The sequence below is a fragment of the Bufo bufo genome, chromosome 4 (genome assembly GCF_905171765.1).
Source record: "Bufo bufo chromosome 4, aBufBuf1.1, whole genome shotgun sequence".
Classification (NCBI taxonomy): Eukaryota; Metazoa; Chordata; class Amphibia; order Anura; family Bufonidae; genus Bufo; species Bufo bufo.
Window position 1 is genome coordinate 169,077,249 of NC_053392.1, and position 27,533 is coordinate 169,104,781.

General features: G+C 41.1%; 2 protein-coding genes across 3 annotated transcripts in view; one reads left to right on the plus strand and one right to left on the minus strand.

The window, feature by feature from the left end:
- The window catches only part of MED12L (mediator complex subunit 12L), a 692,480-nt gene that overhangs the window by 209,010 nt on the left and 455,937 nt on the right, over positions 1-27,533 (plus strand). The window lies entirely within an intron of this gene.
- Positions 1-27,533, minus strand: part of P2RY14 (purinergic receptor P2Y14) — a 44,875-nt gene that overhangs the window by 14,484 nt on the left and 2,858 nt on the right. Inside the window, exon 2 of one of the 2 annotated variants that reach the window (XM_040428099.1) lies at positions 505-593. The exons of the other annotated variant lie outside the window; for it this stretch is intronic. The gene's annotated coding sequence lies outside the window, so the exon portion shown is untranslated. The remainder of the gene's footprint in view (positions 1-504; positions 594-27,533) is intronic. 2 annotated transcript variants of the gene reach the window in all.

Consider the following 27,533-nt stretch of genomic DNA (forward strand, 5'->3'; position numbering starts at 1 on the left):
AAAACCAAAAAAGAAAAAAGGAAGAAAAAGGTGATGAAACACCTTTTTTACATTGACAAATGGTGCAAAACAAATGTACGAATGCATCATGCAAAAGAGCAAACTCCACTGGACCTATCCTACCTGTGAGTGTATTGGGTATGGATGTAACTGGCATTGTGATACCATGACACGGTATCGCTTTACATAGGACTGCATGCCTGTTTATGGCATAATCTTAACTCGTAAAGTTATCACGATGACAAGTTGTCAATCCCATATCACAATCATTGTATGTACATTCTGGATACCAACACACAGCAGCCCTTCACCTTTATGAGCAGTGATGCATGAGCTTGAGTTCTTTGCTTTCTCTGCCTGTTATTTTGGAAATATGAATTTACTGTACACTAAATAGCTGGCATGATTTAGCAATATGATAAAAATAAGTATGGAACAGAGAGGTGGACGGCGCCAGTCACCTCATAACTACTGCAGTAATAAAGTTACTACTTTGCTACTAACCTGAATCCAGAGATCCATGAAGCTGCGTCTTCCGTCTCAGCAGCACGTAGCAGCATTCAGCATCATCTCTTCAAAATACAGTTATTTATCTGAGCAATTAAGAAAAAGAGGGTTTTTGAAATGTCTGCCAACTAGCTGCTGAAATATCAACTACTACAGATGTGCAGAAGGAGTTAGATACAAGGGAGTGGGTCGTGTTTGGGGTTTAAAATAAGGAAATGACCAAGGGTTCAGCCCACAAGCCTCTAAAAAAGCTAAAAGAAGAATATCTTTCCCATGTCTGCTCTTGACCTCTACACTTCTGTGGAATTAACTTCCGAGCTAACCACAGAACACATAGTAGGAGTTCTCCTTCACTTCCCAGCTATTAGAGCATCTGACAACACTGTATGAATGCGGGTTATCCCATGAAAAGTATTACTATGCAATGAGTAGGGCATTTGAAAGTAAAGGGGTTATCGCATGGGGGAGCCGGCGGCGTGCCCTTCATTCGCCAGAGTCATGTGACGCTGGCCACGTCATGTGACTCACCTGTAGGGGTTATTTAAGCAGGCATCCTGCTGGCCACAGGTTGCCTGTGATTGGTCTTGTTACCCTCATCAGCATTTTGTATTGTGCCTTTATGTGTGTGTTTGGACCATGGCTCTGTTTTTGACCTCGACCGTGTGACCTCCCTGGAATTGACGTGACCTCTTGGTTATTGTATTGCTCCCTGTGTACCTGCGTGACCTCCTGACTTTGGCTTTGGCTTGCCTGATTCTGTTATGGTACTTCTCTATCTTCTTAGGCCCCTGCATGTATCTAAGCGAGGGACTGCCGCCAAGTTGTACACCGTCGGTTAGGACGGGCCGTGCAAGTAGGCAGGGACAGAGGTGGGGTGGAGTTTAGGGCTGCACTTATACCTACCCTCTGTCGTGACAGAAGTGGTACAAACAGCTTTCATTCATTCGTTCTTTAGCCTAAGCTAAAAAAAAGTTTCGACATTCATGGGACAACCCCTTTAACATCAGTATGTGATGCATTTCTTGTTCACATAGGGGATAGGAAGTGATAATGTTTCAGTAAAATGAAAGCAGGCTCCACGCTTGGCGGACCTGATTGCTTTGCTTCATTCACTGATGGTTCTGATTTTGTCATGGGAAGTATTTGCTTGTTGCAATGCCAAATTAACCAAATGGATTCCTTATATGGGCAGGTGTTTGTTTGCCCATATTTCATTTACTCTCCAGTTAAAGCTAAGGGTGCATTCACACGACTGTAAGTGTTTTGCGGCCTGCAAATTGCGGATCCGCAAAACACGGATACCGGCCGTGTGTGTTCCGCATTTTACGGACCGCACATGGCCGGCGCTATATAGAGAATGCCTATCCTTGTCCACGATTGTGGACAAGAAAAGGACATGTTCTATATTTTTTGCTGTCCCCATCTTTTGTGGCACCATTGAAATTAATGGGTCCACACCCGTTTCTCAAAATTGCAGAATGGATGCGGATTTATACGGTCGTGTGAATGCACCCTAAACCTAAGTTATGACAATGGATCATATCTTCTTATTGGTGTATGACTTTGTATATGATCACTGGTCACCTGTCACGGCCTATGGTGTACGCTGTGACACTGCTGCCACACTTGCGGTTGCCCGCAGCAACGTGTTGCTGGGAGAGCATACGGTGGCAGTGTCTCGGCCTTCTGGATGATTGCCGTGACATGGGTGCCACGCATGTTGTTGCCCGCGGCAACGTGTAGCTTTCTATGCTTGTGTGTGCACTTCCCCTTTAAGTGGCTTCCTTCCCTTGTCTGGTGTTGGAAGGGTTAACACCCTTCCTAGTGTTTTGTGAACACTGGGTTTATGTGTGTGTGTGGGTGTGGCTGCTTGGGCTATTTAGCATCCGCTAGAGGCCAGGAGTCAGTGGTACTCCAGCCATGGTGTGTGCTGGAGCTATGCTCCTGGTCTTCATATTCCATCTGTCCAGTGAGGGCCACCCTTGTGGTCATCAATGTTATTCCGGTGTCTCCTTCCCTTTCTGTCCCTTTGTGTATGGAGTGGGTTTTGATCAGGGTGTTGGTATGTCTATTTTTGGTGTTACTTGTCTGGTAGTGTTTGGTGTGCAGCATGTTTTTAAGACATTCCCCTGTCTCACATTTATTGCAGCTATGAGTGTCCTGGGTCCCTGTGTGGTTCGTGGTGTGTGCTGTGTCCTTTAATGTTGGTGTGGACACTAGCACTTGTGCACGGGTTCCAGTCAGTGTGTCTGTGGCAGGTAAGTGTGTTACTGGTTTCGCTTATCTGCCATCTCCATACGCTGAATGTGTTCCCCTCTCCTTGCAGCCTCAGATAGAGACTCCTGTTCCTCCATGACTGGGATGAACAGGTCGTCTCTCCCCTGTGAGGGATTTCCAGGGCGACTCAGGATATTAGGTATCCAGGGTATGAGCCGTCCCACCATCGGGGTCCGCTCATACGGTGAGGAGTCAGGGACAGGATTAGGGATGTTGTAGGAGGTGACCTGCTCCCTTATTACTCCTTTTGGCCAGGCTGATCCCCTTTTACACCGCATGGTGGGGGGTTTCCCCCACTCCCCGCCGTGACATCACCATGTCGTGGGGTGTCTTGCTTTATTGTACTGCTGTGTGGGGGCAGCTAATACTGAAGGAGAACAATGCTGTGTGGGATCACTGGGGTAGAATGACTATTAAAAATGCACCAGTTTATTAGTGGCATAGAGCTTTGCCATGCATTTATCAAGTATTTTACAAACTTTTCTAACCTGTTTACGCTGACAAATCTGGCAAAGGGGTGTGGCTTAACAAACGGCAGTGTTGCATGGAGGGAAAAGGGGCATGGCTTAAATACGCCTCTGTGCACCAAAAATGCACCAAAATGTTGATACATTTTTGGAGTAAAATGAAGCTAACTTATAGGTGATGTAAACCTAGACTTGGCAGTCTAAAGATCCATCATTCGTCCCTGTCTGCAGTTTAAGACTGTCTAAGTTTACACTGTCTTACTTTTTGACAGTATTAGTATATCTACATCACTGCGTCTCCCTTGTGCATTAACTGTAGTATCCAATTTTAGTATTGTTGGTGATTTATGTAACAGCTTTTCTGCTAACTGTACAATGGGCCCTTGTCAGTGTATCTCCTCGTTTAGCATCCGAATTACTATAGTTCATTGTTTATCTAAGCATACTAGTTTTTTCCAGTGGTTAAAATATTGTACTGTATCCATTCCCACCATTCTTGCTATTAAAGCTGTCAGCAGGGGTAAGGGCAGTAGATAGGGGCTGTATAAACATATATTTTGTGAAGCTTTTATCATCAGAATAGTATGAACATGATCTTTTATTCTGCTCCTGCAAGTGCACAGGCCGGGGCTTCACTGTGAACAGGGGCGTAGCTAAAGGCTACTTTCACACTCGCGTTTTGGCTTTCCGTTTGTGATCCGTTCAGGGCTCTCACAAGCGGTCCAAAATGGATACGTTTTTCCCTAATGCATTCTGAATAGAAAAGGATCCGCTCAGAATGCATGAGTTTGCCTCAGTTCAGTCACCATTATCCGCCTGACGAAGCGGAGCCGTTTTCTCTGACACAATCTGTCAAAATAGAAAACGGATCCGTCCCCCATTGACTTTCAATGGTGTTCAAGAGGGATCCGTCAGGGCTATAGAAGAGATAATACAACTGGATCCGTGCATGACGGATCCGCAATAAACGCTAGTGTGAATGTAGCCTAAAGGCTCATGGGCCCTGGTGCAAAAGTTCTCATGGGCTCTCAGTGGTTTGTGGCCAGGGGCAGGGAAGCACATAGCCTTTGTGCTGCCTGAGGTAAAAATTGAAACGGTACCCCCCCCCCCCCCCCCCCCCCCCCCCCCCCCCCCCCCCCCCCCCCCCCCCCCCCCCCCCATGCCAAATTCTTGACCTAACTCCTTCCCTTGAGCCAGAGGTGTAACTTGACTAGCATGCACTTTCTATAATACTGGTGTCTTCTTATGCACCACAAGGGTCTTTGGGCCCCCTCAGGCTCCTGGGCCCGATAGTGACTGCTACCTCTGCACCCCCTATAGCTACGCCCCTGATCCTCTGCATGACCAGGAGACCACTACAAGCTGTCACTGTAAATGCAGAGAGCAACCTACTGTGAAGCCCTGCTTCCTGTGCACTTGAGGAGAAGAACCTGGCAAAATAAAAGTTCAGATACCTGTTACTCTGGGGAAACAAAAATACCACAAAATGCATGTGGCTCTCCTCTCAAAGCTCCTTCCTAGTGCTGTCAATAATTTAGCATTGACAACACTGTTGACAAATGTCCTTTAAGAAGGCTGCAGAATTTCTACGTAACATCTGAATAATTGTTGTCACCTCACCATCGGGTGACATTGACAAATATCAGTGATCCTGTAGCACTTTAACATTTTTGGTGGGGTCTGATCACTCTGACCTCTCAAGAGTTGAAGTAGTATGACCCTAGGAAAATGCCATGCTACTTGAGCTAGGACTCTTGCTAGTGGTCATTCAGTTTCTAAGGAATGCTGGCATTTTATTCTGGCAACATGGGCACCGCACTGGGACCCTGGTTGTCTACGATGAGACAACCCCTTTAAAATATTATATACATACATTCCTCATAAATAAAATTGGACTGCTGCTGATTTCTCATTGTTAAAATCCTAGAATCTAGCGGTCCCAAAAGATTACCCTTCTAATAGGATAAATGGCACAAAGTCAGGATATTTTGTTTCCATGACTAATGAAATATATTTTTAGAACTGCAGAACTACTATATAATGAAGGAAAATCAGCGGTGACTGACATTACTCTGCGATCTAGACCCGTCCGTGTGACCATGTGTCAGTTTTTTGCCCTCCGTATATCATTCGTATTCCATTGGCACTGCTAGGCTGAAAATGAATTTCCAGAGAATCTGTTATCACAGACAAAATAGGGCATTATGCTGTGTTTTCACCACAGTCCGTGGAAAACCACTGATGTGTCAATTAAAGTCAACGGGTATGTGTACCGTCCATGGAGACCATAAATAGCACAAGTCCGTGATTCACTGATGTGTCAAAAAGGCCTATGTGTGAGGGCGACAGGTGTAGGATCCTGGGTTTGTTTCAGTAGAAGGAAGTTTTAAAAGATTTTTTTTTTTTTTACCACATTGCACATTCCAGTGAATGCGAAATGTTCTCGTTGCCTTCATGCAATGTTTGTTGTGACATTTTCTTTCTCCATCAAATCTGTACAAATCACTTTATTGTCGAGATTCCAGATGAAACCTTTAACGCCCTATAAACAGATCCATTTGTCAGTAGACTGTGACTGTAGGCTGAGGAAGTGGTAACATTGCTGTGTCTCCACTAAAATAACCCACAGGATTTTTTTCCTTCATGCAACTTCTTCGTTCTGCGTACTCGTGTGTTTCTACCTTGTACTGATGTGGTCACCTCTCTTCATGCCCTGACACTCGCAATACTGCAAGCATGGTCATTCATACAGAAGTTCTGTTTTCCGTAGAAGTTTTATTTTCACTCAGTCTAATTATCCCCTTTCCACCAATTCTAGTATACAAAAAGTCATCAGGGGAGATTTATTATAGGGTTTACGGAAGATAACTGGCCTAATAAAATCACACATTTTGGTGCACATCTAATTTGTGGAAAAAAAATGCCACTTTTGTCAATTTTATGCTGAATTCACCACTTTTCCAAAGTGTGAGAGGCTTATCGAGGGGGGTATGGTCTCCCATGGCCTGGCAAATTTACTAGAGTTTATGCCCATAATTGGTGTACTTTATAGTTCAGCTCCCAGCTGCCGAAAATGTGACTTTCTGGCTTATGGATAGCCAGAGATGCTCCTAATTTATTAAGAACCATGTTGGCGCCTCTTACTCTAGCACAAAGGGAATCAAGACTGCAGGGGTGGACTGGGAACTTAAAGTGGCAGTGGCCCTGGAAAATATACTAAAAGTGTCCCCATTTTGTACTCGGGTCCAAATTGATGGAAGCCAGAGCCAGCAATACCATATTGTAGCACATTATACCACCCCAACAGAGCCAAATACCACAGTCCATCACAAAATACATCTCCAAAAACTTCCCCGGCACCTCTGTGGACCCTGGCGGCCCCCTGGGCATTGTCCCACCGGGAAATTTCCCTGTAAGGTCTATGGCCAATCCGCCCCTGCAAGACTGGCATTGAAATGCGAGTCTTGATAAATCATTATCACTCACTGTTTTGTAAGTAGTAGATGTATAATAGTATGTAACATATATATATATATATATATATATATATATATATATATATATATATCTTAGTAGTTCACAAGAGTAGCTTTATGCTAGTCTTAAAATAAAGCTTAATAAAAAACTGAATATATTCTCATACAGACTGAGTGGTAATATAGCAGCCATATGTAGCTGATGCAGCTCTGTAATACAGAATAAGGGACTCTGTGTGCTGTCATACTGCCTACAGCAAAAAGCCTTGGATCAAATATGGGTGATTGGGACACAGCTGACCCAATTTCATCCAGATAAAAACCATGGGGGATTTATTACGCCCTGCACTCCAGAATTCGGTCTTTAAAAAGATGCATAATAGTGTTTCACAACCTTTTGTCTTAGGCTTTTTTTGTGAAAACATTTGTAAATTTTTGCAATTTTACACCACTGACGGCAGTTTTCAAAAGGGAAAACCTAAAAGTAATCAAAGCCACACATAGATAAATACATAGAAACATAGAATGTGTCGGCAGATAAGAACCATTTGGCCCATCTAGTCTGCCCAATATACTGAATACTATGGATAGCCCCCGGCCCTATCTTATATGAAGGATGGCCTTATGCCTATCCCATGCATGCTTAAACTCCTCCACTGTATTTGCAGCTACCACTTCTGCAGGAAGGCTATTCCATGCATCCACTACTCTCTCAGTAAAGTAATACTTCCTGATATTACTTTTAAACCTTTGCCCCTCTAATTTAAAACTATGTCCTCTTGTAGCAGTTTTTCTTCTTTTAAATATTCTCTCCTCTTTTACCTTGTTGATTCCCTTTATGTATTTAAAAGTTTCTATCATATCCCCTCTGTCTCGTCTTTCTTCCAAGCTATACATGTTAAGGTCCTTTAATATTTCCTGGTAAGTTTTATCCTGCAATCCATGTACCAGTTTAGTAGCTCTTCTCTGAACTCTCTCCAAAGTATCAATATCCTTCTGGAGATATCGTCTCCAGTACTGCGCACAATACTCCAAATGAGGTCTCACTAGTGCTCTGTAGAGCGGCATGAGCACCTCCCTCTTTCTACTGGTAATTCCTCTCCCTATACACCCAAGCATTCTGCTAGCATTTCCTGCTGCTCTATGACATTGTCTGCCTACCTTTAAGTCTTCTGGAATAATGACCCCTAAATCCCTTTCCTCAGATACTGAGGTTAGGACTGTATCACTGATTTTATATTCTGCTCTTGGGTTTTTACGCCCCAGGTGCATTATCTTGCACTTATCAACATTACATTTTTAGTTGCCATATTTTTGACCATTCCTCTAGTTTTCCTAAGTCCTTTTCCATTTGGTGTATCCCTCCAGGAACATCAATCAAATACAAAAATAACATCTTTATTAATCAATACAACAATGAGTAAAAAAAAGCAGGGAGTGTTAAGTGGAAAAAACAGGCAAACCCCAAAGCAGAGGTAATATGTGGTGATAAATATTTCATGGGTAATATCCATAACTTGAGACATATTGGATCACCAGTTGATCCAACAGAAAGTACTGATCAATGAGGTAAAGTACAGTAGCAGTAGCATGGGGATACCAGGTATTGATAGTAGGGTGACAATGAACATGGATCATCAAGCCCGACGTACGTTTTGCAAAGTGCTCTTCTTCCACTTTGCAAAACGTACGTCGGGCTTTTGGCTCTCCCCAAACTGGTTGGTATTTATTATTACAGGTATTTTGACTCTTGTATTTATGCTCAGGGTGTGGTTAGTTGTTGGGTGTCGGCCATGCCACCACATATACCCTGCTATACCCAGTTTTTCACACCGTGAATTTGCTGTTCATATTGAGCTGCAGAGGGAAATTTTTCCTGGAGAAAGGGATGATCCATTTATGGGGTAGATGATTTATGTTCATTGTCACCCCACTACCAATACCTGGTATCCCCCTGCTACTGTACTTTACCTCATTGATCAGTACTTTCTGTGTTGGATCAACTGGTGATACAATTGTAGTGTCCCACTAAGTAATGGTGGGCACTACTCAAGGGTCAATTGGATCACGTTGTTCTCCACCTCTTGGGGAACATGGTCATGGTATTTTATATTGCATTTTAATGTATATTGTTATATTGTCTCCTGTGTACCAGGCCTGTTAGGGGTGTAGTTCCTCCTCCTAGGCAGTAGAGGGAGCTAGGGAACCCCCTAGTATATATAGACAGGTCTAGTCCAGAGAAGGGGAGTGTGTGGTTAGATGCTAAGTGTGTGCACCTTAGCCAGAGAGTAGCTGAAGCGCAGCTTCTAACATGCAGCTAGATAGCCCAGGCTCCTAGCTTGCCACCAGGGGAAGAAGTTACCTCCTCAAGATATATAGCACCTTGAAAAGTACAGTGCAGAGCCACTTTTATCCAGCCAAATAGACAGCTAAAAGGCAGAAGGATATTTACAGCAAGATGATTTATACCAGAGGAAGTTTTCCCTACCCAAGGATAAAGCCATCTATAGGGCATACGGGCCTTGGAGGAAGACAGACAGGATCTGAGGAGAAGCGCAGCCTGATCTGTAAGTGTTATTCCCTCTGAGTATCTTGCAAAGACTTTGCCTGCCAATTGTATGCAGCCTGCCTGTATTCAACATTATACATATGGAACTAACTGAAGACTGTATATAGTTGGACTGTTCAGTAAAAAGAAGTTCTGGTTCACTGCAACTTTGTGTACCTCAATTATTCCTACAACAAATCGGTGTGCCACCGGCACTGGCGTCACAAACTTTAAGGGATCTTGCCACAGGCACACTAAACCCACAACACCCAGGGCACCTCACCTACCACCTGGCCTGGTCCCTATACACAGAGAGTGCCCCAGAGGATCCATGTGCCAGCCTCTCCATCACTGCTGTACGCCTGCCCAGGGTATATAAAAACTGTGTACAAAGAGCAACCCTCGGTTTGTTAACTACCCCTGTGACCTCACATTCGCTCACCCTGCAGGGCTGCGTACTGCATATTATGTCTCAAGTTATAGTTATATACCTATGAAATATTTATCACCACATATTACCTCTGCTTTGGGGTTTGCCTGTTTTTTCCACTTTTCAACACTCCCTGCATTTTTTTTACTCATTGTTGTATTGATTAAAGCCTCGTGCACACAACTGTGGTGTGTTTTGCGGTCCGCAAAACACGGATGGCGTCCGCGCGCGTTCCGCAATTTGTGGAACGGCACGGACAGCCTTCAATAAGAATGCCTATTCTTGTCCGCAAAGCACAGACAAGAATAGGAAATGTTATATTTTTTTAGCGGGGCAACGGAACGGAGCCACGGATTCAGACTGCACACGGAGTGCTGTCCACATCTTTTGCGGCCCCATTGAAGTGAATGGGTCCGCATCCGAGCCGCCAAAACGGCGGCTCGGATGTGGACCCAAACAGCCGTGTGCATGAAGCCTAATAAAGATTTAATTTTTGTATTTATCTATGTGTGGCTTTGATTACTTTTAGGTTTTCTGATATGATCCCACTCATGTTTTGTTATATTGTGTATCTATGGATAATTATGTTTTCAAAAGGGGTTGGGAAAGTGGGTGTGGTTTGCTATGTTAGTTTCACATCAGATTTATCACTGGAACTTTTTTTTAAAGTCAAGAAATAAGACACAAAAGTTAACAAACAACAAGCAAAAGTTGATAAATTTTGTGCAAAGTACACCAACAGAGACCAACAGAGAAAAAGTGACTTCAACTATTAATTTCATGATCTGTTCTCCCAAATGACTTGAAACTTCAAACAAGGATGGGGAGAACCTACAACTTCAGGAGCCCAGCGCTGCAAGGCAATATTTCGAACAATGAGCCACTAGGCTACAAATGCGCCAGAGGTTTCTGCTATTTCTATTATCAAGAGCATAATTTTTTATGACCTTTTATTCTAATGTGTTTAAAATTACGATACATTTCATTAAATTAGTTGTAGTTATATGTTGATGTTACTGGATTTTGTTCTTTTCCATTCAGTCTGAATGCATTGATATGGTTTTTTTTATAGAGGCCAAGAGACTGTGATTTGAGCAAAGCTCATAATCTGTTTAGTGTCATGAGAATCAACTTTACTCATAAACTGTTCTTGTTTTTCCTTATTGGCTAATAAAGAAAAGTTTATCCTTGAAATTCTGAAAAATGTATCCTTAAAAGTCCGGGTTAAAAAAAAATAAAAAGTCCCATGCATATGGATTTTGGTGGAATAGTGGAGTGTTCTTAAAGGGTTTCTGTCACCTGAAAAATGGGTATTGAGCTGGCTGACATTATCGATGTGCTAATGTCAGCTGAACATAACTATATTAGTGCCATCTAACTGCCTGCCGCCGTTATTGAGAAAAACAAAGTTGTATAATATGCTAATTATCCTCTAGGAGCGGGGGAGGCGGGGCATTGCTCCTGCTCCTAGAGCAGTGGTTCTCAACCTTTCTAAAGCCGTGACCCCTTAATACAGTTCCTCATGTTGTGGTGACCCCCAACCATTACATTTTTTTCCTTGCTACGTCATAACTAATTTTGCTACTGTTATGAATTGTAATGTAAATATCTGATATGCAGGATGTATTTTTATTGCTACAAATTGAACATAATTAAAGCAGAGTAATTAATCACAGACATCCACAGATCCCCCCCCCTAAACAGTGCCATCCACAGATCCCCCCTCCCCTAAACAGTGCCATCCACAGATCCCTCCTCCCCTAAACAGTGCCATCCACAGATCCCTCCTCCCCTAAACAGTGCCATCCACAGATCCCTCCTCCCCTAAACAGTGCCATCCACAGATCCCCCTCCCCTAAACAGTGCCATCTACAGATCTCCCCCTAAACAGTGCCATCCACAGATCCCTCCTCCCCTAAACAGTGCCATCCACAGATCCCCCCTCCCCTAAACAGTGCCATCCACAGATCCCCCCTCCCCTAAACAGTGCCATCCACAGATCCCCCCTCCCCTAAACAGTGCCATCCACAGATCCCCCTCCCCTAAACAGTGCCATCCACAGATCCCCCTCCCCTAAACAGTGCCATCCACAGATCCCTCCTCCCCTAAACAGTGCCATCCACAGATCCCTCCTCCCCTAAACAGTGCCATCCACAGATCTCCCCCCTAAACAGTGCCATCCACAGATCCCCCTCCCCTAAACAGTGCCATCCACAGATCCCCCTCCCCTAAACAGTGCCATCCACAGATCTCCCCCCTAAACAGTGCCATCCACAGATCCCCCTCCCCTAAACAGTGCCATCCACAGATCCCTCCTCCCCGAAACAGTGCCATCCACAGATCCCTCCTCCCCTAAACAGTGCCATCCACAGATCCCCCCTAAACAGTGCCATCCACAGATCCCCCCTAAACAGTGCCATCCACAGATCCCCCCTAAACAGTGCCATCCACAGATCCCCCCTAAACAGTGCCATCCACAGATCCCCCCTAAACAGTGCCATCCACAGATCCCCCCTAAACAGTGCCATCCACAGATCCCCCCTAAACAGTGCCATCCACAGATCCCCCCTAAACAGTGCCATCCACAGATCCCCCCTAAACAGTGCCATCCACAGATCCCCCCTAAACAGTGCCATCCACAGATCCCCCTAAACAGTGCCATCCACAGATCCCCCTCCCCTAAACAGTGCCATCCACAGATCCCCCCTAAACAGTGCCATCCACAGATCCCCCCTAAACAGTGCCATGATGGCACTGTTTAGGGGAGGGGGGATCTGTGGATGGCACTGTTTAGGGGGGGATCTGTGGATGGCACTGTTTAGGGGGGGATCTGTGGATGGCACTGTTTTAGGGGAGGGGGGATCTGTGGATGGCACTGTAGGAAGATCTGTGGATGGCACTGCCATCCACAGATCCCCCTACAGTGCCATCCACAGATCTCCCTCCCCGACGCTCACAGCAGTATATTTATAAACTAATCAGTAACTACTTTATGATTAAAGTTAAAGTAGTTACTGATTAGTTTATAAATATACTGCTGTGAGCGTCGTGGCCCTGTATATTCTAACCCCCAGGCAAGCGTCCCTGTCACCATGGGAACGCCTGGGGGTTAGAATATACCATCGGATTTGAGTTTTTACGATCTCACTGAGCTCGTAAAACTCAGATCCGATGGTATATTCTAACCCCCAGGCAAGCGTCCCCGTCACCATGGGAACGCCTGGGGGTTAGAATATACCATCGGATCTTCTGAGTTACTCAGCCGCAAAACAAGCACCTGCTCTGCTTGGCCCCGGGCCAGCTCGGGGCCCCAACCAGCTCGGGGGCCCCAAGCAATTGCTTGTTTTGCCTGTCTGTTAGCGACGGGCCTGGACCCACAATAGGAAGCCTCAGGCGACCCCCCGGAAAGGGCCGATCGACCCCAAAAGGGGTCGCGACCCCTAGGTTGAGAACCACTGTCCTAGAGGCTCCGATCTCCCGCCTCTGGCCACTCCCTGCTACACTAGATTGACAGGCAGCGTTTACCTCCTACTTCCGGCCCTGTGCACTGGGGAGATCTCGCGCCGTTCAGTATTTGGCGCAGGCTCAGTGAGAAAGCTGGCAGCCGGCGAGCACCCTTCACTCACTGCGCCTGTGCTGTATACTGAACCAATGCTGCCTGGCCCTGTCAATCTAGTGTAGCAGGACGTGGCCAGAGGTGGGAGAACGGAGCCTCTAGGAGCAGGAGCAACGCCTCCCCGCATCTAGAGGATAATTAGCATATTATAAAAGTTTGTTTTTCTCAATAACGGCGGCAGGCAGTGAGATGGCACTAATATAGTTATGTTCAGCTGACATTAGCACATCGCTATTTTTCAGGTGACAGAAACCCTTTAAAAAAAGAAAATATATGAAAACTGTTACCTTCCAGAAATGTTTCCATATTTAGCTAATGAAGTCATTGGGAAAAAAGTCATCACAAAAACATCAGGCGAACTTCACCATGAGATTCCAAACTGTACAGTACATGCAGTATGTAGTGAAATCTGGCTGGTGCTGGTGCATTTACTGTCAGATTACAATGGTCTCAAGACAATATTTTCAATTTACAATGTCTTTTCCCGGACTACAACAAAAGCGCAACCAGATTCAAGGTCTAGAAGATCCAACCAAATAGTGTGGTCGTTGACCCTTTCAGGACACAGCCTGTTTTTTAAATGTATTTCTTTTTCTCTTCTCCTTTTTTTGGGCTTGTATTCTGTGGGACAAGTTGTATTTTTAATGGCACTATTTAATTTGCCATCTCTTGTATGGGAAAACAGGTTCTGTGAAGGGTGAAATTAGGTATAAAAAGCAATTCCACCACTGTTTTTGGGTTTCATTTTTACGGCACTCATTGTTTGCTAAAAATGACATGATGGCAGGTGTGAGTACAGGAATATCAAATTTATTAGAAAACAGGAAGAAAAAAAACTTTATTTTTTTCTTTGCATCACCATATTCTGACACCCATTACTTTTTATATTTCCATCTACAGAGCTGTGTGAGGGCTTTTTTGTGGGGCGAGCAATTGTTTTTTTTACGGTACCATGATGGATATTATGTTTTAGCAGTTTTGACATTTTCAGACCCAGCAATGCCAATTATTGTTTTTATATTGCTTAACTATTTTCTAAGTAAAACTGTGAAAGAGAGAGCTTTAAATTCTAATATTTATGTTATTTTTAAACTTTTTTAAAAATTTACTGTAATTTCTAGTTCCTATAGGGAACTTAAATATACAATCCTCTGATATACCATATTATGCAATAATATACTATTGCAGTCTATGGAATTTTGCTGGTTGTAGGCAGTTTGCTATGGCAGGACTGAAAACCATCACAAGGCCCTAGGCTGCCACAGCAGCAGATTGCCCCTGATTTTACTGGAGGATTAGATGACAGAGTGCCCATTCCCTCTGCCTAGCTTCTCACATGCCACAGTCACTAGTGATTGTGGCATCTGAGGGGTTAAACGACCAGGATCAGAGTCATCGCCAGTCACTGTTATTGTGGTCGAGGGTCAACTGTATTACATAGCTGCCAACTGCCACATATGGAACGGGCTTAGCTTGTGAGCCTGCTCCATGCATTCAAAGCACACCAACGACATACAGTTGCTTTGTGGTTGCCCAATTTTAAGCTATGTAGACCTTTAGGGGCAATTTTTTTATTATTGCATTGTCCTCATTGTGAGCTAAAAATAATTTTTTAAATTGACCTTTATTAAAAATTGTGAACCACTGTCTTTGTGCAGCCTTGAATTTATCTAGTAGCAGGATCTGAATTTTCACTCTGTTCATCAGGCAGCTCAGCTGATGGACTCCTTATCTTTGATCTCTTATAAACACTCATTATAGCTCAATTCTTATCTTACTGATAAGAATGTGGCTTAAACAAGTGTTTATGACCTTTTGTAATTTTGAAATAAGTGGGGTCATCTATCAAACTGGTATAAAGTAGAACTGGCTTAGTTGCCCATTGCAACCAATCAGATTTCACCTGTCATTTTCAAAAGAGCAGTCAAAAATCAAAGATGGAATCTGGTTTGTTGCTACGGGCAACTAAGCCAGTTCTACTTTACAGCAGTTTGATAAATACCCCCAAAGGGTTATTAGATGACCGACAAAAAGTAAAAAGTACAAGTCACACAGCTTAAAAACAGTTAACTCTTTGTGACAGAAGGGCTAAATATTTCTAATAAAGACCAATTGAAAAAAAGATTTTTAGCCCAAAATGAGTAAAATGAAATCATAAAAAATTGTCCTCAAAGGTGTACATAGGCTTTTAAGTATTGAACCCTAAGTCAGCTGTAGGCATGTTTTATTAGGAGCAGCCTAATAGATAGCTTGTCAGTGTTGTACTGACAAGCAATAATGCTTAGGATAAGCTAGCAATTGATACTGCTTCTAGTTCCGTAAATAATAAAGTATTTCCGAAAAAAATATATACATTTTTATGGTGCATTTTATGGCCTTTTTACACACTTTTCTTGTGGTGTTTTTTTTTCTCAAGGTTTTTTTGCACAAGTGTTTATTTTATTATGAAGTTACATGAAAAAGCCTATTGAAGTGGAAAAAAACTATATAGTCTTAGAATGCTGCATTTCGAAAATTATGCCACTGATAACAAACCCAGCCTAATAGTACCAAAATTGTTTCATATCTGCTGTAGTACACAACGATTCACCATTTGCACATTGGTTTGTAAAAGTGGAGTGAAAAGTGTGCATGTCTTGCTGCATGGACAGGATTTTTAACTGGTTTATGAATAACGACTTTTAACATTTTACAGAATTTTTACACATTCTCACTCCAGTAGGTAGTGTAAATTTTTTTACAAATATATATCTCTTTTCATATTTGAACAATTTATCCGAATCTAGCGGCATTTTCAGAATGTTTTTATAATTTCATATAGACTGTCAACAAACCTTTTGATGTGGAATGTGCCAAAATGAAGGGAGAAACCAACCTAAAGGCATTGTGCATCATAGGTCATCCATATTTCATCTGCGAGGGACATCCGGCACCCCCATCTGTTTGAAGTGGAGGCGACACTCAATGCGATCACTACTTCCTCTTCATTACACTGCCCGTCATCTCAGAAACAAGTTTAATTACAAGTACTCGCTCTATTACACTACGCCGCAGCTGCAAGGGAGACGACTGGCAGTGAAAGGAAGAGGAAGCAGCGTTTGCATGGCACACTGCCTCCTCTTCAAACAGCTGATCAATGGGCGTTCCGGGTATCAGAACCCCACAGATCACATTTTGATGACCTACGGATGGAGTACAGTTAACACTCCTGTTTTCTGAGATTTCTGAGATGTGTTATCTAATCTAAGCAAACAGCTTCAATTGCTTTTCAATGGCTTTTGTTTCAAGATAATGCGATGAGTTAAGAAATTTGAGTTAAGAGCTGGAGTTCTAACCCTGCTACATCTGTATCCTGAGGATAGGTCATCAATATAAAACCCCTACACAACCCCTTAAGATTAGAACATACAATTTTATTATTCTTGATTTCATAATTACGGAAAATAGAAATATATATGTGCAACAGACTCACATGTGTGCCTAAGACTATGTCATATGCTATTAAACTAGACACCCTGAAAGCAAAAGAGCTTCCTTGCCCTGGTAAGTCATTGTAAGAATACAGATTTACATATACTTCCCTAATTATAAAATTTAGTAATTCTTGAAAATACATGATGAGCCTATGACTATGCTGCATTTCATTTATAAACTCTGAAATAAAATTCTTATAAAGAGATCTCATGTGTTGCCCATACATAGCAAGCCTTCCGTTCATGGATTTACATTGCTAACAAAAGCATTTTTGTACAATTTCCAACTGCTAACCAAAACACAAACAAATAGCACTTAGTACAAAATACAAGACAAGTGTTGGACTTATCTATACTTAAATACATTTAAAATAATCCTTAAGGGGACATCTATAGTTAAAAGTTATCTTCCCAGCGCTAAACAGAGACACACCGGAAAGATAGAGAGTAGCGGAACTGCAGTGATTAATGCTGACAGTAAGGACATATGGAGACAGTATACTTACCATCAGTGCTGATTGCTGCAATGCCTTTCTCCTCTCTCTTTTCTGTGTCTCTTTTTAATACTGGGAAGATGGGGAGAGGATAGGGGCTGCAGCAATCATCGCGGACACTAACTACATATGAATAGTCCAATAAACGATGACGGAGGCAGCATGTCCGGTGAATAGCCCTTTATTGGGAACTGCTTACATGCATTACGTGGTTACAAAAAGTTGCTGCGTTTCGGCTATAGCATAGCCTTTACCATGCTTGATAAAGGCTATGCTATAGCCGAAACATAGCAACTTTTTGTAACCACGTATTGCATGTAAGCACTTCCCAATAAAGGGATATTCACCGGACATGCTGCCTCCGTCATCGTTTATTGGACTGTTCATTCAGGAGTCTCTGTGGATCTAGGGCTCCAGGTGGGCTGCTGCATTCCGGACGACCGTAAGATCTGGCGAGTGCGACTTCCTATTGATGTGTTTTACTAACTACATATGGACACAGTACACTCACTATCAGCACTGATTTCTAAAATGCCATTCACCTTTCTGTCTTTCTATTATCTCTTTTTATCACTGGGAAGATAGGGAGAGAAGTGAGTCTGCAGCAATCAGTACTGGCAGTTAGTGAAATATCTTCCTGTATACCTACTGTGCTGATTGCTGTAGTCCGGTTCTCCTTTCTCTTCCCTGCAACTAAGGAGGACAGGGAAGATAGAAATGAGCATGGCACCCAGTGAGGTCAGATATTGTTATGGTGCATGCAGTGAGGCACAGGCTGGGTAGAGAGATAAGAGACAGGCTGAGAAACCTCTGTATATTACACACAGCTGTCGTCACTGTACAGGATACACTGAAAATGGGTTGCTCTTAGCAGCACCCAGTTAGTGTTACTTTACGTGCGGTTTTCTAATTTAAAAAATGCACACAGTTCCCTAATAAAGTATGTTACAAAAATGAATAAAATCACTACCCTGCAATATTGAAAAACATTAAAAGGACAGTTACACTAAATGACTTACTAAGGCTTGTATTTCACTTTTTGAAGCTAAGGCCAGAAATGAATTATAGACAGAGGACACTCTTTTAGAAACCACTTCTGACTTTGACTTCAAAAACTGCATCAAATAACCAGAATGTGGAAACTATTTAATCACCTAATAGCTGGTAGTATTCAGAAATGCTCATAAAGCTGCATGTATTACTGGTTAACAGTTGTTTTCATGTTGGCATTAGCGTTTTTTTCTGTTTATCAGTGTTAAAAAAGTTAAAGTACAAAATACAACACAGCTGAACAATAAAACGGAAGGGTTCTGGCGGTGAATATTTTTGGGCTTATATGCAAGTATTTTTTAGGGTTGGTGCACATGAAAAGTACAGCATAAAGACAGTGCAGGCACCCTCTAAAGACACGGCATGTATCCACTGGGTTACAAGTTCTGTACCATAGGTTTCAAGCCTAGAATATACTGTATTCAGAACTCCTACAATTGTCATATATTGTTATATTTCAGATCTTTACACGTAGTCCATAGAAATGTGAAAATCCCTTTGTTTACATTACCATACAATATTTCTACTACATTCGAGGAATGGAAACCATCATTCCATGTAATAAACATAATCTCCAGATGCCATAAGGAAATTAATAGCTTTTCACTTGTAATGCAAGCTTTGGAATTTATAGGGCATTAAGTCAAAAGTCTTTCTGAAATCTGTTCATTTTCCGAAAAAGTACAATTTAGGTTTCCCTTTCACTCTAGGCATTCTTGAGAATACATCTGGCAACAGCACAGAGATGGTGTCATCTGCCTTCAGCAGCTGAGTTGTGTTTGTCGGCTTGTATTTGTTTTCAAAGGAAATTGTTTGATTAGGGTCATCATGTTTAATGGTATTTTGAGCCCAGTGTTTGTTGGAAAAGGCTTTTACTTACTAAATTTGGTAATGATGTCTCCCTTTTCATATGAATACAACAATACTTCATAAAGGCCAAGAATCCAATATGAGCCATTTCGGGCACTGTTTAAAATCATTTAACCTAATTCATAGTCTATCCATTATGGTTAGTAATTGAAATGAATTGTCAAAATATGGGTCCCCATGGCTTCTGTGTATGCCCCTGATGGCTGATGTTGGATTATGACAAGCATTAGTTCTACTTCTACAAACTATAGATGTGGGAACTTAATATAACACATTTTTGTAAAAAGTCCTTTTTTTTTTTAAAGATTTTATGCAGAACTTCATTTTTGAATGGGAGCTGAAGCTTTATATTTTTGAGGATGGGGCCTCATGCCAATTCAATTAGTATTACCTGGATTGAAGTTATGGTTCTTTCCATAGTACCATTCTTGTTTATATATTTAACAAGCTCCGCTATAGATAGGGCAGTAGCTCAAAATAACTCCAGTGACATAAGTAAATATCCTTGATTAGTGATTTTTAATTATTATGCGGCTTAGATGTGACGTTTCGGCCAACACGGCCTTTTTCAAAGCAGCCATCCTCCTGTAGTGCAGCAGCACATTTGGTGAGACCAAGCCATCGCCTTCCAAGTTCCTTACAGAGTGGCACTAGTTTGAAAAAGGCTGTGTTGGCCGAAAAGTCACATCTAAGCCGCATAATTAAAAATCACTAATCAAGAATATTTACTTATGTCACTGGAGTTATTTTGAGATACATTTAACGGGGTAGGAACCCTACTTCCAGGGACGAGACTCAGCAACTGCTGACTGCATCCAAGCTACTGTTTACATAGATAGGGCAGTGACACTTTTTGAGTTTTTAAAAGGTTTGTCTCACCTCGGCAAATGGCATTTATCATGTAGATAAAGTTAAAGCAAGGCACTTTTTAATGTATTGTTATTGTCCATATTGCTTTTTTTGCTGGCTGGATTCATTTTTCCATCACATTATACACTGCTCGTTTCCATGGTTATGACCACCCTACAGTCCAGCAGCGGTGGTCGTGCTTACACAGATAGAAAAAACGGTGTATTTGCTGAAATTAATGTATGAAACATAATTCTATCACTGGGAAGATTTGCTATTTCTAAATATAATAAGGCCAAAGGTATATTTCACTCAATCTGTTTTTCTAAAATTTCTCTAAGAAGGGCTTCTATTTCACTCCAATATAAAAGTCACGGACGTACCGAGACATACGGACGTTCCTACGACAGGTGGCAGGAGATCTACGAGACTGGCAACACGAGGTTTGATCTGACATGTTTTCCTTTTGGATCAAATGACGTCTGTGTTGTTTCTGGTGCTTGCCACACCTTCTTTCCCCAGGTGTGGCTATTGTGGTCATTTAACCCCTTCAGGACCTTGCCATTTTTCACCTTAAGGACCAGGCCATTTAATTGCAAATCTGACATATGTCATTTTATGTGGTGATAACTTTAAAACGCTTTTACTTATCCAGGCCATTCTGAGATTGTTTTCTCGTCACATATTGTACAATAAAAAAAATTCACTCAATTTTACCACTGTCATGAAGACAGTGGTAAAATTGAGTGAATTTTTTTTATTGTTATTTATAAAAAAAATTAAAAGTTTACCAAAAATTTGGAAAAATTAGCAAATTTCCAAATTTCAATTTCTCTACTTTTATAATAGATAGTAATACCTCCAAAAATAGTTATTACTTTACATTCCCCATATGTCTACTACATGTTTGGATCATTTTGTGAATGCATTTTTTTTGGGGGGGGGGACGGGACGTTAGAAGGCTTAGAAATTTAGAAGCAAATCTTGAAATTTTTCAGAAAATTTCCAAATCCCACTATTTTTGGACCAGTTCAGGTCTGAAGTCACTTTGTGAGGCTTGCATAATAGAAACCACCCAAAAATGACCCCATTTTAGAAACTACACTCATCAAGGTATTCAAAACTGATTTTACCAACTTAGTTAACCCTTTAGGTGTTCCACAAGAATTAATGGAAAATGGAGATGAAATTTCAGAATTTCACTTTTTTGGCAGATTTTTCATTAACAAAGCAAGGGTTAACAGCCAAACAAAACTCTATATTTATTGCCCTGATTCTGTAGTTTACAGAAACACCCCATATGTGGTCGTAAACTGCTGTATGGGCACACAGCAGGGCGCAGAAGGAAAGGAACGCCATATGTTTTTTGGAAAGCAGATTTCCCTGGGATAATTTTAAGCTGCTATGTCACATTTGAAGACCTCCTGATGCACCCCTAGAGTAGAAACTCCAAAAAAGTGACCCCATTTTAGAAACTACACCCTTCAAGGTATACAAAACTGATTTTACAAACTTTGTTAACCCTTTCGGTGTTCCACAAGAATTGATGGAAAATAGAAATAACATTTCAGAATTTCACTTTTTTGGCAGATTTTTCATTTTAATCCTTTTTTCCACTAGCAAAGCAAGGGTTAACAGCCAAACAAAACTCTATTTATTGCCCTGATGCTGTAGTTTATAGAAACACCCTATATGTGGTCGTAAACTGCTGTACGGGCACACAGTATTGCGCAGAAGGAAAGGAACGCCATATGGTCTTTGAAAAGCAGATTTTACTGGGATAATTATAAGCTGCCATGTCACATTTGAAGACCTCCTAATGCACCCCTAGAGTAGAAACTCCAAAAAAGTGACCCCATTTTAGAAACTACACCCTTCAAGGTATACAAAACTGATTTTACAAACTTTGTTAACCCTTTCGGTGTTCCACAAGAATTGATGGAAAATAGAAATAACATTTCAGAATTTCACTTTTTTGGCAGATTTTTCATTTTAATCCTTTTTTCCACTAGCAAAGCAAGGGTTAACAGCCAAACAAAACTCTATTTATTGCCCTGATGCTGTAGTTTATAGAAACACCCTATATGTGGTCGTAAACTGCTGTACGGGCACACAGTATTGCGCAGAAGGAAAGGAACGCCATATGGTCTTTGAAAAGCAGATTTTACTGGGATAATTATAAGTTGCCATGTCACATTTGAAGACCCCCTGATGCACCCCTAGAGTAGAAACTCCAAAAAAGTGACCCCATTTTAGAAACTACACCCTTCAAGGTATACAAAACTGATTTTACAAACTTTGTTAACCCTTTAGGTGTTCCACAAGAATTAATGGAAAATAGAGATAACATTTCACTTTTTTGGGAGATTTTAAATTTTAATCCATTTTTTCCAGTTACAAAGCAAGGGTTAACAGACAAACAAAACTCAATATTTATTGCCCTGATTCTGTAGTTTACAGAAATACCCCATATGTGGTCGTAAACTGCTGTACGGGCACACCTCATTGCGCAGAAGGAAAGGAATGCCATATGGTTTTTGGGAAGCAGATTTCCCTGGGATAATTTTAAGCTGCTATGTCACATTTGAAGACCTCCTGATGCACCCCTAGAGTAGAAACTCCAAAAAAGTGACCCCATTTTAGAAACTACACCCTTCAAGGTATACAAAACTGATTTTACAAACTTTGTTAACCCTTTCGGTGTTCCACAAGAATTGATGGAAAATAGAAATAACATTTCAGAATTTCACTTTTTTGGCAGATTTTTCATTTTAATCCTTTTTTCCACTAGCAAAGCAAGGGTTAACAGCCAAACAAAACTCTATTTATTGCCCTGATGCTGTAGTTTATAGAAACTAGTGTTGAGCGCGAATATTCGAATATCGAATTTTTTTTGCGAATATCGGCACTTCGCTAATTCGCGAATATTTCGAATATAGTGATATAAATTCGATATTTCGAATATTCGTTATTTTTTTTTTTTTTTTTTTTTTTTTTTTTTTTTTTTTTTTTTTTTTTTCCACTTCCCTAAAGTTGTTCTTACCTGTCCTTTGGATTCCTGGCTGCTCCAGTCAGTGCCCGTTGCCGCTTCTGCCGACTTCCGTGCTCATGGAGCGTCCCCATCACCATGGGAACGTCTCCATATACTAGAATGTACTGTCGGATTTGAGAATTACGTGAAAAATCGCAATTCGATTATTTCAAGTTATAATAATCGAATTTCGATTTTAACTTAGCACTGCTATATTCCATATTAGGCTATAGAATATAGCAGTGCTAAGTTAAAATCGAAATTCGATTATTATAACTTGAATATTATTTTTTTTTTTTTTATTGTTATATTTTTTTCTTTTCCACTTCCCTAAAGTAGTTCTTACCTGTCCTTTGGATTCCTGGCTTCCTGGCTGCTCCAGTCAGTGCCCGTTGCCGCTTCTGCCGACTTCCGTGCTCATGGAGCGTCCCCATCACCATGGGAACGTCTCCATATACTAGAATGTACTGTCGGATTTGAGAATTACGTGAAAAATCGCAATTCGATTATTTCAAGTTATAATAATCGAATTTCGATTTTAACTTAGCACTGCTATATTCCATATTAGGCTATGGAATATAGCAGTGCTAAGTTAAAATCGAAATTCGATTACTATAACTTGAATATTATTATTTTTTTTTTTATTGTTATATTTTTTTCTTTTCCACTTCCCTAAAGTTGTTCTTACCTGTCCTTTGGATTCCTGGCTTCCTGGCTGCTCCAGTCAGTGCCCGTTGCCGCTTCTGCCGACTTCCGTGCTCATGGAGCGTCCCCATCACCATGGGAACGTCTCCATATACTAGAATGTACTGTCGGATTTGAGAATTACGTGAAAAATCGCAATTCGATTATTTCAAGTTATAATAATCGAATTTCGATTTTAACTTAGCACTGCTATATTCCATATTAGGCTATGGAATATAGCAGTGCTAAGTTAGAATCGAAATTCGATTATTATAACTTGAATTAATCGAATTGCGATTTCAACTTGGACCTAGTTTACTATGGTTGGCTTGGTAGAATTAGCGAATATGACGAATATATTCGTTATATTCCACAAAACGAATATAACTAATGTATTCGTCATATTCCACAAAACGAAGATAACGAAGTATTCTGCATCTTCGTTTTAGCTACCTATTCATCAACTTCGCTAATTCTAGCAATCATATAGGAAACTTTACTATAGAGACAGCTAAGTTTAATTCGCTATGCGATTATATTACTTTGCTTTTTTTTATAAATAGAATAATTATAATAATTATCAGGTATTATAATTATTCTATTTTTTTATTTAAAAAAAGCAGTCATATAATCGCATAGCGAATTAAACTTAGCTGTCTCTATAGTAAACTTTCCTATATGATTGCTAGAATTAGCGAAGTTGACGAATAGGTAGCTAAAACGAAGATGCAGAATACTTTGTTATCTTCGTTTTGTGGAATATGACGAATACATTCGTTATATTCGTTTTGTGGAATATGTTGAATACATTCGTCATATTCGCTAATTCTACCAAGCCAACCATAGTAAACCAGGTCCAAGTTCAAATCGCAATTCGATTAATTCAAGTTATAATAATCGAATTTCGATTTTAACTTAGCACTGCTATATTCCATAGCCTAATATGGAATATAGCAGTGCTAAGTTAAAATCGAAATTTGATTATTATAACTTGAAATAATCGAATTGCGATTTTTCACGTAATTCTCAAATCCGACAGTACATTCTAGTATATGGAGACGTTCCCATGGTGATGGGGACGCTCCATGAGCACGGAAGTCGGCAGAAGCGGCAACGGGCACTGACTGGAGCAGCCAGGAAGCCAGGAATCCAAAGGACAGGTAAGAACAACTTTAGGGAAGTGAGAAAGAAAAAAATATAACAATAAAAAAAAAAAAAAAAAAAAAATTATTTTTATAATAATCGAATTTCGATTTTAACTTAGCACTGCTATATTCCATATTAAGCTAGAATTAACGAATATGGAATATAGCAGTGCTAAGTTAAAATCGAAATTCGATTATTATAACTTGAATTAATCGCATTGCTATTTCAATAGGAGAGTAGCCTTTTAAGTTAAAATCGCAATACGCGATTATTTAAATCGCATATTAATCGTGACAACAAGAATAATGACGAATATTCGATTTCGACGAATATTCTATCGAATATTCGCGAATTTCGTCGAAATCGAATATGGCACCTGCCGCTCATCACTGATAGAAACACCCTATATGTGGTCGTAAACTGCTGTACGGGCACACAGTATTGCGCAGAAGGAAAGGAACGCCATATGGTCTTTGAAAAGCAGATTTTACTGGGATAATTATAAGCTGCCATGTCACATTTGAAGACCTCCTAATGCACCCCTAGAGTAGAAACTCCAAAAAAGTGACCCCATTTTAGAAACTACACCCTTCAAGGTATACAAAACTGATTTTACAAACTTTGTTAACCCTTTCGGTGTTCCACAAGAATTGATGGAAAATAGAAATAACATTTCAGAATTTCACTTTTTTGGCAGATTTTTCATTTTAATCCTTTTTTCCACTAGCAAAGCAAGGGTTAACAGCCAAACAAAACTCTATTTATTGCCCTGATGCTGTAGTTTATAGAAACACCCTATATGTGGTCGTAAACTGCTGTACGGGCACACAGTATTGCGCAGAAGGAAAGGAACGCCATATGGTCTTTGAAAAGCAGATTTTACTGGGATAATTATAAGTTGCCATGTCACATTTGAAGACCCCCTGATGCACCCCTAGAGTAGAAACTCCAAAAAAGTGACCCCATTTTAGAAACTACACCCTTCAAGGTATACAAAACTGATTTTACAAACTTTGTTAACCCTTTAGGTGTTCCACAAGAATTAATGGAAAATAGAGATAACATTTCACTTTTTTGGGAGATTTTAAATTTTAATCCATTTTTTCCAGTTACAAAGCAAGGGTTAACAGACAAACAAAACTCAATATTTATTGCCCTGATTCTGTAGTTTACAGAAATACCCCATATGTGGTCGTAAACTGCTGTACGGGCACACCTCATTGCGCAGAAGGAAAGGAATGCCATATGGTTTTTGGGAAGCAGATTTTGCTTGACTTTTTTTGACCCCATGTCCCAATTGAAGCCTCCATGATGCACCCCTAGAGTGGAAACTCCAAAAAAGTGGCCCCAGTTTGGAAACAATGGGATAAGGTGTCATTTTGGGACTTCAACTTTTGAGGGTCTGGTCCCCTTTACAATGCATCACAATACTTCTGTATTGTGATGCATTGGCTGTAAGTGTATTACAGGCTGTAATACACTTACAGCCTGTTTGCCTGTGAGATCCAGGGGGCTGTTCGAGGGGTGGCCCATGATATGACATAAAAAGGAAGGGGCCCATATACTTGGGCCCTCTGCTTTATCTGTCCATCCCTGGAACCTTATGTGGTACTTGTAATACCCCTTCATCCAAAAGTAGATATATTTGCTTTGAGAAGTGGCTGAGAAAAGTGCACTGTGAGACACACTTTGACTTGAGCAAATAGACTGTCCTGCTACACATTGATGGAGTATATAGACTGTCCTGTCACGAGTGACAAATGTCTGTCTGACAAAGAGACTGCTCTGTTACTGTTGTCAGGGGCCCATAGAATTATTTAGCAAACCACATCTAGAAACTGTTCCTTTGTTATTAGCAACCACCAAGCCCCATGCCTCACAATTCTGTGTCTGTAACCACCAAGCCCCATGCCTCACAATTCTGTGTCTGTAACCACCAAGCACCGTGTCTCACAATTCTGGCGCTGCTTCAAGATTACCTACGCATCGTTTTGCTTGTGTGGGCAGTGCAGCATAATTACTACTGCTTGTCCCATTCAATTGATGGGAACAAACAGTTGTAATTACATGGTGCTGCCGCTGGAAATGAGACCGTGCACAGGCTACTTTGAAGCAACACTCTCACGAGTGCTGCTACCTCTCCAAGGAGAGGGTGGAAGGCGGTAGTCAGACCCCTGCCGCTCTGATATTAATGTCCCATACTGTGTATAGGTCACTCAATATTTTTGCAATGTACAACCCCTTTAATACTTTATCTCCTTTTGTGATTCACTCCTGATTTTGGCTTCAAAAACTGCATAAAAAACCTGTGAGTGTGACTGCCCGTGTACCGGGTAGAGGTCATTACTCATTGGCCATACCCATACGTTTCTGACTTTCTTAAACTACAGTGCACTTTTATATTTGAAACTTCCATAATCATTAATTCATCAGGCCATGCCAGTTAGGATTCGCAAAAAACGGATCCGCAAAAAATACGGATGACGTCCGTGTACAATATGTATTTTGCGGAACGGAAAAGCTGAGCGCTAATAGAACAGTACTATCCTTGTCCGTAATGCGGATAATAATAGGACATGTTCTATTTTTTTGTGGAACGGAAATACGGACATACG